The 19,311-nt window shown below is 43.1% G+C and overlaps 1 pseudogene; it reads left to right on the forward strand.

The window, feature by feature from the left end:
- The first annotated feature begins 11,751 nt into the window (after positions 1-11,751).
- LOC116893138 lies at positions 11,752-13,551 on the forward strand (annotated as a pseudogene).
- The last annotated feature ends 5,760 nt before the right edge of the window (positions 13,552-19,311 follow it).

Below are 19,311 nucleotides of genomic sequence, written 5' to 3' on the forward strand. Positions count from 1 at the left end.
CTTGGTGGTATTATCTAGTAGTCCAGATCACCTTTCAAAGGCCAAGGTCCAATGGATTCCACCCTCTTAGTACTTCCCATGGGATTAATCCCCAGCAAGAGTCTCCAAAGGGACAAACCATATTCAAACCACGGAACCAAGAAAATGAACCGTTTCAAACTGTACTCAGGAGATGCTGCAGGCAGAGCCATACCCATGCAAGCTAGTTACTAGAATCGCAAGCAACGTGCTGCTTCAGACTAATTTAATTATGTTTGCTTTGGTTTGGCTCATTTGATTGTAAATAACCCAGATGGCCTTAACTCCATGAAGCTCCTGGAGTTACTCCTCCCTCCTGCTCTCTTCTTCCTTCATGTGCACACACAGCTAAGAACTAAAACACGTACTGAAAAGCAAACAAATTAGAGAGCTCCATCCAACCAGTTATCATAGAGTAAGGGCTTTGAAGCCAACACCCTGGTCAAAATACAGAATTCTGAGCCCTTTCAGCCCCTCAGCTTCAAGCCTTTCCTTTCCCACCGAGGAATCATTTAAAGTATTTCTGTTTGTTTTTACACTGACTTGTGTATAGAAGTGTGTCGGATGTACACATACCATGTGTGTGCCTGGCCCCAACAGAGGTTGGAAGAGGGTGTCAGAACCCTAGAATTGGAATTATGGATGGGTTGTGGGCTGCCATGTGTGTGCTAGGAACTGAACCCAGGTCCTCTGCAAGAACAAGGACTTTGAACTGCTCGGTCATCTCTCTAGCCCTCAAAGTAGTCGTTTTATGGTAGACATTTTCTTGAATTTTAGTTTGATCAACAATATATATTTCTCTAAACAGTTGAACCTTCTCTCTCTCTCTCTCTCTCTCTCTCTCTCTCTCTCTCTCTCTCTCTCTCCCTTTCTCTCTCTGGCTCTCTCTGTCTCTGTCTCTCTGTCTCACTCTGCACTCTCTCCTCTCTCTCTCTCTCTCTCTCTCTCTCTCTCTCTGTCTCTCCTCTCTCTTTGTGTGTGTGCATGCATGCATGTGTGCGTGCTGGGATGGCTAGACTAGCACTTTACCACCGAGATGCACCCCTGGCCTCTGTTTATTTTGAATTGCTCAAAATAAATCATGAGTTGAACTCACTATCAGTCTAGGCTGGACTTGAATGTCTACCTTCCTATCTTACCCTCAAGTAACTGAGATGACATGTGCCCTAGTTTGATTTCTACTGCCGTGAAAGCAGCTGTTACCGAAAGCTAATTGGGGAGGAGTTTATTTGGCTTACGAATGCTGATCACAGTCCATCACTGAGAGAAAGTCAGGGGAGGAGCCCAAGCAGAAGCAGAGGCAGGAACTAGAGGAATGGAGGAACCTGCTTATTGACTTGCTCAGCTTTGCTTTACTATTCAGCCCAGGACCACCTGCCAGGACGTGACACACCCACAGTAGGCTGGCACTCCCATGTGATTTATCAATAAAGAAAACCCATACTTACAATATATTTATGTCTTTGTCTCTATAATGACTTAAAGTAGCCTATTCGGGGTCTTAAATATTTTTAAATCATAGTTAATAGTATGATATTGTTCTAATTTATATATCAACTTTCACTTTTGATAGATAAATTATATGCACATATACAGATATGTAAAATGCAATTGATAGCTTTTATGGACCTAAAGGCACTTTGCTAAACCCAATTAATAGCATAAACTCTATGTTATAAAGATAATCAGGGATAGAGAGACGGCTCATCTGCACTTGCTGCTCTTCCAGAGGACCTGCCTTCAGTTTCTAGAGCCCACAGGGTGGTTCATAAGCATGTGTAGGTCTAGTTCTGGAGATCTAGCACCCTTCTGCATGCATTATGCTTCATAAATTCATTCAGATTCATAAGCATGCATATAAATATAAACATATATAATAAATCTCCTTAAAACGTAATCAGAGAGGTTATTGGAATACAATGCTCAAATTCTTTTAAAATTCTTTAAATTTTATAGGAATATACTTACATTATCTGTGACTGGGAGTTTTATACAATTCCTATACTTTAATTTCTATCTCAGTCTAATGCACAGACTGGATCTCCAGATCCTTCACCTCAGTGTCAGACACAAATGATAATTGTCCTCCATGTCTTACTCTTGATTTTCATGCCCAGATTTTCAGTATTTTACATCAAGTACATTTACGGAACTTTCTAGGTAGTTATTTGATCAACACCCCCTTAATCATATTTTGTTTAGAGGTTTTATCACAAATAGGAGTTGACTCTTAGGGGTTGGTCCTGCTACATTTACAGAGATGATTTCATTATCTGTTAGTGTCATGTTTCAGTTTTTTCAGATGGCCATAACAGAAGACTATAGGCAAGGCAACGTAGAAACAACAGAGATATATTTCCCATAGTTCTAGGGCCTGGGAGACAGAGGATCCAGCTGAGTAATTTGGGGGTCTGGCAAGGACCAGCTTCCCTGGTCATCCACCCCTCTGTAACCTTGAATGATAAACGGGTGAAGCACTACTGGGTCGGTCTTCCTTTGCAAGGATCCCAGTCCCATTTACAAGGGCTCTGCCATCACCTGCCAAAGCATCGCCTCCAAATACCAAGAGGTCAGTGATTACATCAACAGAGGCCACGCTATGTGGTCAACTACAGTACTTAATTGTGTGTGTATTGTGTGCTGTATGCTGATGTATGTGATATGTATGTGCTATGTGTTGTGTGTGCTGTATGTGTTGTGTGTGTATGATGTGTTGTATGTGTATGATGTGTGTGGTATGTGCCGTGTGTGTGGTGTATAAATGCATGCGAGAGCAAGTATAACAATGCTTACACACAGAAGGCAGAGAAGGATGTTGGGTGTCCTGTTCCATTACTTACCACCTTAGTCCCCTGACATGCTGTCTTTCACTGAACCTGGAGCTAGACCAGCAACCAGCAGCCTGGCAGTCCTCTGTCTCTACCCACAATGCTGGGAGTTCAGACATGTGTGTTCCTATGCAAAGCTTTTTACATGAATCTGAACTCAGGTCCTCCGTTTGCACAGCAAACTCTTACGAATCATCTCTCCAGCCCCGATTGCATATACAACACATTAGAGTAGTGGTTCTCAACCTTCCTAATGCGGGGACCCTTTAACACAGTTCCTCATGTTGGGGTGACCCCCAACTGTAATATTACTTTTGTTGCTACTTCATGACTGTACTTTGCTAGTGTTATGAATCATAATGTAAACAATTTTGAAGATAGAGGTTTGCCAAAGGGGCCATGACCCCTAGGTTGAGAACCACTGCAGTAGGGAATGACATTAAGGAAGCTTCTCCCAGAGTAATCCAACCAAGGACAAGCAAAATTTGAATTCACTGCTTCTCCCCTATATCTTCTGTCTGACTACAACAAAGGGCTTTGCTCTTTTGTATTTGCTGAACAACACAGAAAATGAAGAATGGGAAAGAGGTGAGAAATTATTTACAGGGGTCCTTTAACAGTTTTACAAGGGAAATATTACTTTATTGACCCAGAATAACACTCATAACCACACAGACATGTTCTCAACTTATATTTACATGTTGCTTCCAACATTTATGATGGCCATTTGCCTTAAGGTTGCTTTCAACCTGTTGGCTGCTTTCTCCAAAATATTATCACAGCACACAATACACATATACATTATTCTGGGTCAGGGGTATGGAACTGTGCATAGTTGAAGATTAAAACTATGTATTTAGCTTAAGATGTAAAAGCTGGTTGTATTTGAAAACCTAAGGCATAGTTCTCTTAAAGCAGGCTCGACCTAAACAAGCTGAGTAAACAGTAGGAGGGCAGGATACATTCGCAGTCTCAGATGCTCTCAAGGGGCATTATTAACTGGACTGTGAGGTCCAGCAAAAGTTCAGCCTTATTGGAGCCAAGGGACATTTTCTGGGAAAAAAATGTATCACCGCGTCTTAGTTACTTTTCTATTGCTGTGATTAAAGACCATGACCAAGAGCAAGTCCAGGGGAAAAGCTTATTTTGTTTTGTTTCATTTTTTGGTGTATACTTCCACATTGTAGGCTATCATTGGAGGGCATCAGGATAAAAACTCAAACAGGGCAGGAACCTAAAAGCAGGAGCTGATGTAGAGGCCCCAGAATGTGCTGCTTGCTGGCTTGCTCAGCCTGCTTTCTCATGGAGCCCAAGACTACCAGCCCAGGGGTGACCCCAACCACTAGGCCCTTTTACAAGTCCTGTAGGCCTGCTTGCAACCTGATCTTATGAAGGCTTTTTCTCAACTGAGGTTCTCTCCTCTCAGATTATGACAGCTTGCATTCAGTTGACATGAAACTAGCCAGTACAATTGGCCTCTTGTCAACTTGATACACAAACACATCACTGTTAAGCCACAACCTGTCCTTCCTCTTTTGTCCCCAAGCTGGCATATTAATATTAACATTGCAATATAAAATAAAGCGTTAAAACTCCCACAGTCACTACAAATTCAACAAATTAAAAGTTCGGTCTCTTTAAAAAAAAAAAAAACCCAGTCTCTTTTGAAATAAGAGTCTCTGCAAAACTACAAAACCCTTTTGAAAGTTTAAAGTTTCTCAACTGTGGACTCCTGTGAAAAATAAGCTAAATACATTTTTACTTTAAGGGGGAAGAACCAGGGCATAGTCTTAATCAACTGAAGGAAAACCAAATTCCCCTAGCCAGAGCAATTAGACAACAAAAGGAGGTCAAAGGGGTACAAATTGGAAAGGAAGAAGTCAAAATATCACTATTTGCAGATGATAATGATAGTATACTTAAGTGTCTCCAAACATTCCACCAGAGAACTCCTACAGCTGATAAACACCTTTAGCAAAGTGGCTGCATATAAAATTAACTCAAACAAATAAGTAACCTTCCTCTACTCAAAGGATAAATAAGCTGAGAAAGAGATGAGGGTAACAACACCCTTCACAATAGTCACAAATAACATAAAATACCTTAGTGTAACTCTAACTAAGCAAGTGAAAGATCTTTATGACAAAAACTTCAAGTCTCTGAAGAAAGAAATTGAAGATCTCAGAAGATGGAGAGATCTCCTATGCTCATGGATTAGCAGGACTAAAATAGTAAAGATGGTCTTCTTGCTGAAAGTAATCTACAGATTCAATGCAATCCCCATCAAAATTCCAACTCAATTTTCATAGAGTTAAAAGGCAATTTACGTAAATTCATTTGGATTAGCAAAAACTATTTTCAACAATAATAGAACTTCTGGGAGAATCACCATCCCTGACCTCAAGCTGTATTACAAAGCAATAGTGATAAAAACAAAAACAAAAAAACCCTGTATGGTATTGGTAACAGAGACAGTCAGGTAGATCAATGGAATAGAATTGAAGACCCAGAAATGAACCCACAGACCTATGGTCACCAGATCTTTGACAAATGAGCTAAAACTATAAGGGGTGGGGTGGGGACAGCATTTTCAACAAATGGTTCTGGTTCAACTGGCAATCAGCATGTAGAAGAATACAAATCGATCCATTCTTATCACCATGTACAAAGCTCAAGTCCAAGTGGACCTCCATGTAAAACCAGATACAATGAAACCAATGGAAGAGAAAGTGGACAAGAGCCTCGAACACATGGGCACAGGGGGAAATTTCCTGAACAGAACACCAATGACTCATGCTCTAAGATTAAGAATTGACAAATGGGACTTCATTAAATTGCAAAGGACACTGTCAATAGCACAAAACGGCAACCAACAGATTGGGGAAAGATCTTTACCAATTCTACATTCGGTAGAGGGCTAATATCCAATATATACAAAGAATTCAAGAAGTTACACTCCAGAGAATAAAATAACCCTTTAAAAAAAAATGGGCTACAGAGCTAAACCAAGAATTCTCAGCTGAGGAATATCAAATGGCTGAGAAACACCTAAAGAAATGTTCAACATCCTTAGTCATCAGGGAAATGCAAATCAAAACAACCCTAAGATTCCACCTCACACCAGTCAGAATGGCTAAGATAAAAAAATCAGGTGACAACAGATGTTGGCAAGGATGTGGAGAAAGAGGAACACTCCTCCATTGTTGGTGGGATTGCAAGCTGGTACAACCACTCTGGAAATCAGTCTGGAGGTTCCTCAGAAAATTGAACATAGTACTAACTGAGGACCTAGCTATACCACTCCTGGGCATATACCCAAAAGATGCTCCAACATATAACAAGAACACATGTTCCACTATGTTCATAACAGCCTTATTTATAATAGCCAAAAACTGGAAAGAACCTAGATGTCCTTCAACAGAGGAATGGGTACAAAAAATGTGGTTCATCTACACAATGGAGTACTACTCAGCTATTAAAAACAATGATTTCACGAAATTCATAGGCAAATGGATGGAACTAGAAAATATCATCCTGAGTGAGTAACCCAATCACAAAAGAACACACATGGTATGTACTCACTGATAGGTGGATATTAGCCCAAAAGCTCCGAATACCCAAGATACAATTCACAGACCACATGAAACTCAAGAAGAAGAAAGACAAAAGTGTGGATGCTTCAGTCCTTCTTAGAAAAGGGAACAAAATACTCACAGGAGGAAATACGGAGACAAAGTGTGGAGCAGAGACTAAAGAAGACTGTCCCACACGGGGATCCATCCTACATGCAGTCACCAAACCCAGTCACTATTGGACATTCCAAGAGAGGCATGCTGACAGGAGCCTGATATAGCTGTCTTCTGAGATGCTCTGCCAGAGCCTGACAAATACAGATGCAGATGCTCACAGCCAACTACTGAACTGAGCAGGGTCCCCAGTGGAGGAGTTAGAGAAAGGACTGAGGTAACGAGGGGGTTTGCAACCCCATAGGAATAATATCAACCAACCAGACACCCCAGACTCCCAGGGACTAAACCATCAACCAAAGAACACACATGGAGCAACCCATGGCTCCAGCTGCATATGTAGCAGTGGATGGTCTTGCTGGGCATTAATGGAAAGAGAAGCCCTTGGTCCTGTGAAGGCTCGATGCCCCAGTGTAGAGGAATGCCAAGGTGGGGAGGTGGAAGGGAGTGGGTGGGTGGGGAAGCACCTTCATGGAGGCACAGAGTGGGGGGATGGTATGGAGGGTTTTCAGAGGGGAAACAGGAAAGGGAATAACATTTGAAATGTAAATATATATCTAATAAAAAATTTTAAAAAGGAAAGAAAACCAAATTGCAACTGTCTAAATAATTCAGTGTCTAACATCTGGGATTCATTTATGATCTTCTGGGATCCTCCAAAGAGCCTGGGACACCTCTCTGGCTCTACACACTGCAGTCTGCACATACTGTCACCTAGGCTCAGGCCAGCTCCACCCCATGGCTGCTGCTACTCTTGGTAGTTGCTCCATGGTAATGGTATTGCCAAAATACTAGGGTCTCTTGGCTGCACTTTCACCAGTAGCCTTTCCTAGGCTCTCTTCAGAGACTCAGGCCACACAGCTTAGGCCTTAGCTGCTCTCCATGACCCTTTTATGCCTTTGAAGTATCTCCAGAACTCGGTAAAAAACTAGAAGTCTTTGCTCCAACATACATAGACATTGTAGATCTGGGTGCCGATTGGGTGTTTGGCAGCTTCTTCATGGTGCATTCATGGCCAAAGTGAAGAAAAAGTTGGCTGCAGAGCTTATGGCAGAATCAAAGTGTCCTGATGCCAGGGCTCTGTAATGAGTGGACCTAACAATGGAGCCTCAACAGTGTGTGCAGCGTGCATAACCACAGGTCCCTCCTGTGTAGCTCCTATCTCTTCTTTCTACCTCATTTCCTATCCTCCCTCTGTCCCTCAGCTTCAAGTCCTATTCACAGACCCATCTCTGTTCTTTCCCTGGTGACTGAATTTGAAAATCTGAACACAGTGGGCTGGAGAGGTGGTTAAAAACATTTACTTCTCTTCCAAAGAACCAGCACCCACATTGGGCAACTTACAACTGGTAGGGTGCAATGCCCTCTCTGGGCTCCATGAGGACTGAAGCACATGGCCTACATTCACACACACACACACACACACACACACACACACACACACACACACACACAATCTTTTTAAATAAAAAAATTTGAACACAAGTAAACTAAGCATTCAATGTAAAATAACAGCACCAATATAAACTGAAAGAATGATGAGAGAATTAGTGAAGATAAAAAGCTGCAAAATAATAAAACACAAAGAGAAATGACCAATGAGCCTCTCACTCCAGCAAGTCTCGGGGGAAAAAAATCAGCCCAAAATACACATCAGAAAAGAAAAAGATAAAATCATAGTGATGGAAGGAGTGCAACTAAGTCTGTCATGTAAAGCATTATTGATAAAATTTCAGGTTTAGATGAAATAGGTAACATTTCAAGTACAATGAAAATCTCCCAAGTTGGTTCAATTTGTTGACTACTGTCTTAGATCTTTATCTGTTGCTGGGATGAAACACTGTGACCAAGGCAACTTATAAAGGAAGAGCTTAAGGTTCCAGAGAGTCTATGATGGCAAAACAAGGCACAGAGGTAGGCAGCTGGGGCAGCAGCCAAGCAAGCTCACGTCTTCATCCACAGCCAGGAAGCAGGAAGAAAGCCATACGTGGAGTGGTGTGAATCCTTTGAAGCCCCAAAGTCCACCCCCTGTGACACACCTTCTCCAACAGTTCCATGCCTCCTAATCCTTCTCAAGCAGTTCCACCAACTGGAGACCAACCAAACATTCCAACATACAGGAGCCATTCGCATTGAAATCACTGCAACTCCCTAGACATATTGATGGCCACAGAAGGAATTGGGGAGCTTGTCCGTGGACATAGAACTTTAAAATCATAAATATAAAGAACAATACATTGTGATTACCCTGCAGCAACTTAATCATCAAGGAACTTATCTTCCTTAAGTGAGTCACTGCAGTCTATGCTAACAGTCTATGAACTGTCTGCCCTCCATGGATTCTCCTCTTCTTCATGGATTGATATGTCTGTGGAGTCAAAGATGTGCTTATTTGGTGTCCCTCAACATTCCACTGCCACCCCCAATCTATAGTCTACATGATGTTCACCTAAGACCCTGGATTCCTAGCTCAAATGTCCTTGGTACTCCCTGTCTGGCCCATATAGGCTTCTAACCCCACTAATTCTCCCAAAAGAGGGCTGTGTTATTAGAATGCTTATGACTTGGCCCAAAGTATAGTCAAAGGCAATGATTTGTGTGACATTTAAATGGAACTTGAGTATATGATCTAGCATGTAGAGCAGTCAAGGTGGTGTCTTCTTAGTCAGTGCAGACTGCTATGACAAGGGACCAAAAACCGAGTGGCTTAGAAACAACACAAATCTACATCTCACCATCCTAAAGCTAGGGTATCTAACACAAAAGCACTGGCAGACTTGATGTCCAGTGAGTACTTCCTGATTCACAGAGAGTGCTTAGTTGCTGTCTCCTCCAATGATGGGAAGGACCAGGAAGCTCTCTGGGTCTCATTTAAGGCATCCATACCCTTCCTAATGACCTTATCCTAGTGACCTATGTATTTTTCAAAGCCCACCTCCAACAATCATATCTCTGAGGACAAGATTTCATACTTGAAGCCTGAGCACACACAGCACTTCATTCATAGCAGATAGAAAGAGACAGGGATCAGACCATGGGCTAGATACTAGCTTTTCCTCTGTCAGAACTTATGCTATAACACTCTGAGGTAGGCAAGAGTTTACATTTTAGACCCAGCCTTTCAGGTTATCATAAAGATATAATCACCCAGATAGGAAGACAGTACATCTTGTATTTAATAGCTCACTAGCTGATTCACAGCACTGGTTCTGTTTCTATCTGTGTGCATACATGGATAAATATATATATGAATATATACATACAGGTATGTACCATACTATATTTATTAGCTTAGTGTTAGTGTTTTTTGTTTTACCTCGACCAAATCTGGAAAAAGTAGGCTAACTCATTCTTAATATCTGTAGGGTCTGGGGCAAGCATAAAGATAAAGGCTTATAGTAATCTGAATAGCATGGTATTGACATTTTAAAAGGACACACAGACTACTTGGACAGAATGGAGATCCCAGAAACTCCCATTTTTCTACAGCCAAGTAATTCTCACTTAGATACCAAAACCATATGCTGCCCACTCTTGAAGAAATGACAGCCTTTTCAGTAAATGGTGCTGGGGAAACTGGACATTCACATACAGTAGATTTAAAGTTGACCCCCATTCTCATCCTCTACAAAAAAAATCAATTTAAAATGAATCAAAGACTTAAATTTAATACCCCAACTCTGACGCTACTAAAAGAAAGCTATTTAGCACAATAGTAGTGTCAGGACAGGATTCCAGTAACTTGGGCGAGAAGCAAAATTAGACAGATGGGATTGAATCAAACTAAAAAGCTTCTTTGCAGTAAAGGAAACAACAGAAAAAAGAAACTAGTTACAGAATGAAAAGAACTATTAGCCAGCTAATCATGTGACAGAGGTCTGATACCCAGAATATATAATGAACTCAGAAAATGGAAGTTACCATATTTTAAAATGGGTAAATGACCTGAATAGACATGTATCTTAGTTAGGGTTTCTACTGCTGTAATAAACACCAGGACCAAAAGCAAGCTGGGGAGGAAAGAATTTATTTGGCTTAGGTTTCTACATTGTAGTCAGTCACTGAAGGCACAACTCAAACAGGGCAGGAACCTGGAGGCAGGAGCTGATGCAGAGGTCATGGAGGAATGATGCTTACTGACTTGTTACTGATGGCTTGCTCAGCCTGCTTTCTTATAGAACCAAAGACCACCAGTCACCAGGGGTGGTACCACCCACAATGGGCTGGACCCTCCCCCACAATTACTAATTAATAAAATGTCCTACAGCCAGACCTCATGGAAGCATTTTATCGTTTGAGGTACTCTTTCAGATAACTGTAGCTTCTGTCAAGTTAACATAAAACTAGCCAGCACCACATGTCTAAAAGAAGAGTCAGGTTGGGTGGCATGTATCTGCAATCCCAGCAGTCAGGTGTCCAAGTCAAAAGGATGGTACGATCAGAGCTGCCCTAGACTACACAGTCAATTCAATGCTAGCCTTGAGTACACAGGAGAAAGAGGAAGGAGGGAAGGAAGAATGGACGGAGAGATGGAGAGAAAGAGAAGGAGGGAGGGAGGGAGAGCAGGCTGGTGAGAGGAGAGAGAAAAACATGGATACTAGCGTGACAGTCCTCAGGAAACTAAAGCAAGGTCTTCCACACAGTCCGTCTGTCCCACCTTGGGTAAGGTACAGAATGATGCCATTACCCTGAACAGCTTCCTGCTTGCCTGTGCTTATTGCCTGTACTGGCCACAGTATCTAAATAGAACTGACCTGTGTACCTACTGTTTGTCTTAGTTTGCTTCTCTGTTGCTGTGATAAAAAACTGACCAAAAGCAACTTAACAAGTGGTTTCTTTGGCTTAGATTTTCACATCAATGTCCAACACTGAGGGACATCAAGACAGAAACTCAAGCAGGAACCTGGAGGCAGGAATCCAAGCAGAGGCAGTGGAAGAACACTGCTTTCTGGCTTGCTCTTCATGGCTTCTTTAGCTACCTTACATAATCCAGGACCACATGACCAAGGGTGGAACTATCCACAGTGGCCTGGGCCCTCCCATATTAAGCATTAGCTAAGAAAATGGCCCACAGCCATGCCTACAGGCCTCTCTGCTAGTGGCAATTTTTTCTTCCTAGGTATCTCTCTACTTTGTATTAAGATGAATAGGTAAAGAAAATGCCACAGAAGAAGGAGTGGGCCCCTGCCACTCGTTCTCTCTCCCTCTTTATCTCTCTCTCCCTCTCGGGCAACACAGCAGGTGTGGAGGAGGCAGCATCCTTCGGGGGCCACCTGAATGGTGACCAGGATTCAGACAGCAGGGAAGAGGGAACCTCCATCACGGCAGAGGAAGCCACCAAGAAGAAAAGACAGAAGAATTAGAAGGGCAAAGGGGCTGTGTCAGCAGGGCAACAAGAACTTGATAAAGAATCAGGAACCTTGGTGGACAATGTAGCAAAACAGTTGGAGAGACAAGCACTGGAGGAAAAAGAGAGAGATGATGATGATGATGAAGATGGAGATGGTGATGTTGATGGTGCAACTGGAAAGAAAGAGGAGGAGGAGGAGGAGGAAGGGAAGGAAGGAAGAAGAAGAAGAAGAAGAAGGAAGAAGAAGAAGAAGAAGAAGGAAGAAGAAGAAGAAGAAGAAGAAGAAGAAGAAGGAAGAAGAAGAAGAAGAAGAAGAAGAAGAAGAAGAAGAAGAAGAAGAAGAAGAAGAAGAAGAAGAAGAAGAAGAAGAAGAAGAAGAAGAAGAAGAAGAAGAAGAAGACAACCAAGAGTTCAAACAGACCCTCCCTCAGTTCCAATATGTGAACTGTAGACCTGTATCCTAATGGTGTGTTTCCCAAAGGACAAGAGTAGGAATACCCACCCACCCAAGATAGGCGGACAACTGCTTGGAGAAGCACAAGTGAAAAGAAAAAGGCACTAGACCAGGCTAGTGAGGAGATTTGAGACGACTTCCGAGAAGCTGCGGAAGCACACCGGCAAGTTAGGAAATATGTTATGAGCTGGATCAAGCCTGGGGTGACAATGATAGAAATGTGTGAGAGGTTGTAAGACTGTTCCTGAAAGGTAATAAAGGAAAATGGGTTAAATGCAGGCCTGGCCTTTCCCATTAGGTGTTCTCTCAACAACTGTGCTGCACATTATATTCCCAATGCTGGTGACACGACAGTCTTACCATACGATGACATCTGTAAGAACAACTTTGGAACGTATATAAGTGGTAGAATAATCTACTGTACTTTTACTGTTACTTTTAATCCCAAATATGACATATTATTAAAAGCTGTAAAAGATGCCACTAATACTGGAATGAAGTGTGCTGGGATTGATGTTCATCTCTGTGATGTCGGTGAGGCCATTCAAGAAGTTTTGGAATCCTATGAAGTAGAAATAGATGGAAAGACATATCAAGTAAAACCCATACGTAACTTAAATGGACATTCAATTGGGTCATATAGAATTCACACTGGAGAAACTGCCCATTGAGAAAGGAGGGGAGGCTACGAGGATGGAGGAAGGAGAGGTGTATGCCATTGAGACCTTGGGTAGTGCAGGGAAGGGTGTGGTTCATGACATGGAATGTTGACACTACATGAAAAATTTTGATGTGGGACGTGTGCCAATAAGGCTTCCAAGAACAAAACACTTGTTAAATGACATCAACGAAAACATTGGTGCCCTTGCCGTCTGCCGAATGTGGCTGGATTGCTTGGGAGAAAGTAAATCCTTAGTGGCTCTGAAGAATCTGTGTGTGACTTGGGCATTGTAGATCCATATCCACCACTATGTGACATTAAAGGATCATACACAGTTTGAACATACCATACTGCTGCGCCCAACCTGTATAGAGATGACTATTAAACTTAGTCCAAGGCCAACTCAACGTCTTTATTTCCTAAGCTTTGTTGGAACACATTATACCACAAGTAATTTGCAAGATGTTGTCTGTTTTAATAGTAGACCTGTGTAATACTGTTATCCATGTTTAAAGGAGTTTGATCAAAGCCAAACTGTCTACATGTAATTAACCAAGGAAAAGGCTTTCAAGACTTTACTGTTAACTGTTTCCCCTGTCTAGGAAATGCTGTACTGCTCATTAGTTAGGAATTACTTACATGTTTTGTTTTGAAGACCTAAGAGATGCTTTTTGGATATTTATATTGCCATATTCTTGCTTGGATGCTTTGAATGACTACATACATCCAGTTCTGCACCTATGCCCTCTGGTATTGCTTTTTAACCCCCCTGGAATCCATTTTCTAAAAAAAAATAAAGACATTTTCAGATCTGGGAGCTACAAAAAATGCCATATTTATATTATAAAATGAAATATTTTTATCTATAAAGAAAAGAATAAATCACATCATTTTAGCAAAATATTTGAAACAGGAGTGCATTATTATTAAATCAGCCAGTATAGAAGAACACTGTATAGTTGATCTAGAATGTTCTCTCTCATATGTGGAAGCTAAACTACGTTGATCTAAAAGTAGTTACCATAGCACTAGATTTGATCAGTGCCCATTGTTTCTAGGGGAAAATCCACCCCATTAATATACTCAATTAACATACCTTAATATTATACAAAAAGATAGGTGCTTCTGACCATATTACTGATGGGTAATGTAGGGAAAATCCATGAGCACCCTCATCAAACTGATACTCTAATTTCTCTAAGTTGTCAGCATTCCAAAACATTTTTATAATAAACAACAGCTAAAGGTGCAGAGAAGCCACTGGGATGGATGTCCATGGAATCTCTTGTGGAGGAGGAGGCTCTATGAGTTAACTGTTTCATAACAAACCATCCCCAAAAGTCAGTTTGCTAAAGCGATGCTGAATTTCTGACTGTGGATACTGACTCCCATCTCTCCTCTTCCAACAAAGTCAATTTGGCAAGTTTTTTTTTTCAGGGAGAAGGCAAAACATCCTGAAACTAGTAAGAAAAGGAGGCAGGCATCCCTCAGCAGCTACAGGGATCCTCCATGGATGCCGAAACCCACAGCTGCATAAGTCACTTCCTGGAAATAGCATGGTATCTCCACGGGCCTCCCCTATCCCCTGTGTACTTTGTATACTTTAAATCTACTCGAGATTTCTTGTAACACCAAGACCATGTGATGCTATGCAAACGGTCATTATCCTGACTGGTTTAGGGCACAATGACAAGGAAAACAGTTGTGCATATTTAGCAGTCCAGTTGCTTTTGCCAAGTACTCTTCATCTGCAGTGGGTTGACTCCAAGGGTGTGGAACCTGAGAACCCAGAAGGCTGACTGTGTGGAGGTCTGTTGTCTGGGCTTCTGGAAACATCACCTCTTGTCCCAGTGGCCAAATAAGTGGTCAGAATGGAAGTTACCCAAACATCTACTCGGCGAATGCCTGAACGAACAATCACATACTTGTGCTGTGCTGATTGGAGTGTTCCTGGTAGATGGCTAGACCTGTTTGTTCCAACAAGCTAAGCTCAGCTGCCCACCCCAGTGCACCAATTAAAGGGACAAGCTTTGAAAGGAGATTCAGTCAACGTGGCCACATTGGAAGAGGGACAGCTAAAGTATCCAGGAGCCCCGAGTCTGTATTTGGCAGGCTGCCATGAAGTATGTATAGGTTTAAATAATTGGGGTAAGGATGCATTACAGTCCTGACCTGTGTGCAGTCTCACTGACTGCTATCTCAATTCAGACCCTGTAAGGTGCTCTGCAGCTCCTTATACCTGAGGAGAGGGGTTGGTTCTCAGGAGAAGGTCACATGGCTTCAGGGTGCAGCCTCACACTCATGGGTAATTGCTTCATCTGGGGGTGGCCGACCTGAGAGATTTCATGCCTTGTGAAATCCAAGGTCACTGCATGTGTAGGACAAAGACTTATCATACTGGAGACACCCAAAATGAAGACAGAGATCCCAGGCTTCCGTCCTGATTCTTAGTAACCTTCTGAGCCCAAGGAAAGAATGGATAGTCTCAAGTAAAAGCAGCTTTCTTAAGATTTACTTTTTAATTTTTAATTATGGGAGATTAATTTGCGGGTGAGTATAGGTGCCTGCGGAAACAAGAATAGGATACCAGATCCCCTGGAGCTGGAGTTAAAGCTGTTGTGAGCCACCAGACATGGGAATAGAATTCAGGTCCCCGGTAAGAGCAGTGTGAGTTCTTAAATCCCTCCAGCCCCCAAAGCATGCTTCACACTGTCATGTTACTCCTCAACAAAAATGGCCAGATTCAAGGCTGAAGAGAGGGCTGAGTTGTTAAGTGAACTGGCTGCTTTTCCCGAGGATCTGGTTTCAGTTCCCAGACCCCACAAGGCAGCTTGCAACTATCTGTAACTCAGGCTCCAGGGGATCCAATGCCTAGATATACATGTAGGCAAAACACCGATGAACACAAAGTCAAAATGAATAAATCATTCTTTTTCTTTTTAATGATCAAATTTTTGACATGACATAATGCCTGAAGGTACAGGGAAAACAAAACAACGACACAACCCCTCTCAGCACACACTGTCTCAAGAGCACACAGACAATGAACAACAAGCAGGACCATCCCTCACCCAGTATCTACGCGTTGTCCCCACACCCACCCTGTGCAATCAGCCCATGGAGCAAGATGCAAAACAAAGACCCTTTGCAAACACCTCCATCGCCAGTTAACTTTGTTTCCTTCCTGGGTGGCTTCCTCAACAGTCAGCCGGGAGAGCTTTAGCTTGTCTGGGTGGGGACACAAATTACTTTGCAAGTATTTTTACAGAGTTATTGTCAAAGCCCAGACTCAGCTTCCAAGTGCCAACAACCCTCCACAGTGACTTATTTTGATTTTCTTTGCATTGCTGCTATAACAACCTCACAGTGAGCGTCGAGAATGCCGAGGTCAGCGTGAGACAGGCTGCAGGAAGGAAATGCAGATACAGAGACAGAAACGCCACAGGGAAAGCATCGCCGTTTAAAATATTAACCCGCCTCATTTGTTTCTTGAAATAAAATATTCCTTTAAGTCGGACGCTTAGAAAATAAACGTCTCTTTTTAGGGGATGAAAATAACTCTTCCTTAAGGCTTTCTGATATGGGCAGATACCACTGGTGGTGGATGCCTGGTTAATATTCTGTCTGTCCGTTTCTGAAGTCAGACACAGCTTTCCCAAGCTGTGTCTGGTTCTCTTTCCCTTAAAGGAATGCATGGCTCTGAAAACACTCTCAAGCAGAGGCCCTGTGGTAATGAAGGGACAGGGCAGAGAGGATATTAACGACTTCCTGTGAAGATTCCACTGACCCCCAAGATGTTAGGCTTCTGTGTATCCTGTGCTATACACCCCTGATGGAGAACGGTAAGGGTGATGGCATTTCAAACACTGCTCATTAAAAAGGATGGAAATTATTCTAGAGCTAAACAATCCAACGCCCGAAACTAATTTTCTTGACACATTTCCCAGGCTTTAATGACAGCTTCATTAATTGAATGTAGACACATGGGGGCAAAAACCACGTGTTTTTGCCTAATGGCCTGCCGGATGATGGATTTGTTTGGTTACTTAACTTCCTCTGAAAATGTTCAACGGGAGCAAAGAGAGGGAAGGGCACGGCCCAGGTGTCACATGACAACTGGGCTTGAGCAAGAGGCTTCCTGGCTTATAGGTGACGATAAGTCACACAGAAAAGATGGTGGGCTTAACGGGAGAGAAGCAAGAGCATCGCTGTTAAGAGCCTTAGCGAACTCATCATCAGCATCCCTCCTTAAGGCCTACGAAAGAGGCATCTGCCTTTAACGAGATCCCGGGGATCCCAGGGACACTAACGTTTACAACTCACTGAGTGAGAGCACAAATGTTGAACAGTGCGTGCTTCTAGCCTTTCTCAGCCTGTCTTGCATCTGTTTAGTCAGAGCGATGTCTGCTGCATGGAATTCTGAGGACTGAACCAGCACTTAGCCCAGCTCTGGGAGTAGGGTTCTATTTGAAATCAGTGGTAATGGTGTTCTTGTGGCCTCCCCTGCCCATTCCACCTTGGAGAGGGAGGTTTAGGAAATCACACAGAACTGAGTTCAAAACCAAGTTTTCTAACTGTGTGATCTTGGTCACGCTACTTAGCCTTTCTGAGCCTCAGCTTGTCCTTGTGTGTAAGTACAATTTAAATGTCACTTAGCAAGGTTTCCATTCCCCTCTCCCACAAAGCCACAAGGTACAGACCAATTACACAGGTCAGAGAGGGTCTTAAGCTCTCTGCAGCCACAGGTTTCTGTGGCCCTTGCTACTGGGCCAGTGTTGGCTCGTCCCTTTTTCCTCCTGCCATCCCCTCTCCTCTCCTCTCCTCCCCTCATCTTCCTGATGCTAAGTTGAACCTATTTTCACTTACAGTTCCCACAAGACATCCACCTCCTCCAAACATGTCTGTGAGCTGCATAGACCTGAGCAGGTTGCAGGAGGGCTGTTAGCCTATGGCCTGACCTCTGGGTCTTCCTGCCATCTCATATCACAGACCATCTCAGGAACAAGACACCTCCTCCCTTTGTCATCAGAAAGGAAGCTCAGCCTCAGCAGATGTAGGGACAAGGAATGAAGAGAGTGAGATGTGTGTCCTCATTCTAAAGGTCCCGCCTGTTACACCCTTTCTCTATGTCCTTGTCCAAATAAGGCACACATCTTCAACACAGGTGAAGCACTTGGGAAAAACTTAGCAAAGTAGCAGATGCACGCCAGCTTCAGCCAGGCAGCGAGCCTCTCTGCCAGGCTCTGCTGGCTGAGGCTGAGGCTGAGGCCACCCTCTGTAAACAACACTTTCCTTCCACAGCTCTTCCTTGGGTCCCTGAGCATCAGGGATGCCAGGGTTGCTGGAAGGCTGGAAGACCAGAAAGGGATCCCTCTGTTAACACGCTGTTCCTTTCAGCGTTGCTCAGCAACAGTACCTCAGCCGTGTGGCGGTAACTGAGTCCACCAGCACAGGTGCATCCGGGTCTCAGTCACTCCACGGGCTCACAGCCACCTTCCTCGGGCCCTCTCACAAACACAGTCCCCGCTGCAGGCACTGCCGTTCAAATCAGACTCCCAGTTCTACAGAGCCAAGGCTGCAGACCCCAGCACCCAGTGTACCCCAGCCAGAAGGGCCTAGTGGGGCAGGCCTCCAAACCAATAGAATGTGGTCACACGGCATCTTCCGAGGGCACTGCATCCTTAAGGGAAGCAACTCTTAGGCAGCCACTCTGGTTGCAATGTCTAGTTCTCCTTTGTGGCCTTAGCCCCTCAGCTAGGTAAACAGTTCACTTCACATTTAAACTCTACCTAGTTCTGACTTCTAAGAGGACCCTCTCAGAAACAGAAAGGTATGTCAAAGATACTAATTCCTTCCAGAAATTAAAATCCAGCTTCTAAATACCAAATTTTGTTACCAATAAGGATATTCAAAAGAACATGCCAATGGTTTTGACAGCAATTTCCCGAAGAAAAATCTCCACACTATTCTGGGCTCTGACAGCGTTATTGGAACAGAACCACAATCCTGAGCATTTGGAACACAGAGTCAAAACATGGTTCTGGGGGAAGAATTAGACTTAGACTTGACTCACGTGGGCAGAGCTGAGGCACGATCAGGAAAGATGGTAGACACCAGTGCAAGAGAGGGCAAGGAGGGGACGATGAGTGTCCCCTTTGACCTGGTCACTCCACGACTGATAAGGACTCCAAGGTGCAAAGAATTTTTAAAAACTCTATCTGTAAAGATACTTGTTCAATGTTATATGCAAGTGT

The sequence above is a fragment of the Rattus rattus genome, chromosome 2 (genome assembly GCF_011064425.1).
Source record: "Rattus rattus isolate New Zealand chromosome 2, Rrattus_CSIRO_v1, whole genome shotgun sequence".
Taxonomy (NCBI): domain Eukaryota; kingdom Metazoa; phylum Chordata; class Mammalia; order Rodentia; family Muridae; genus Rattus; species Rattus rattus.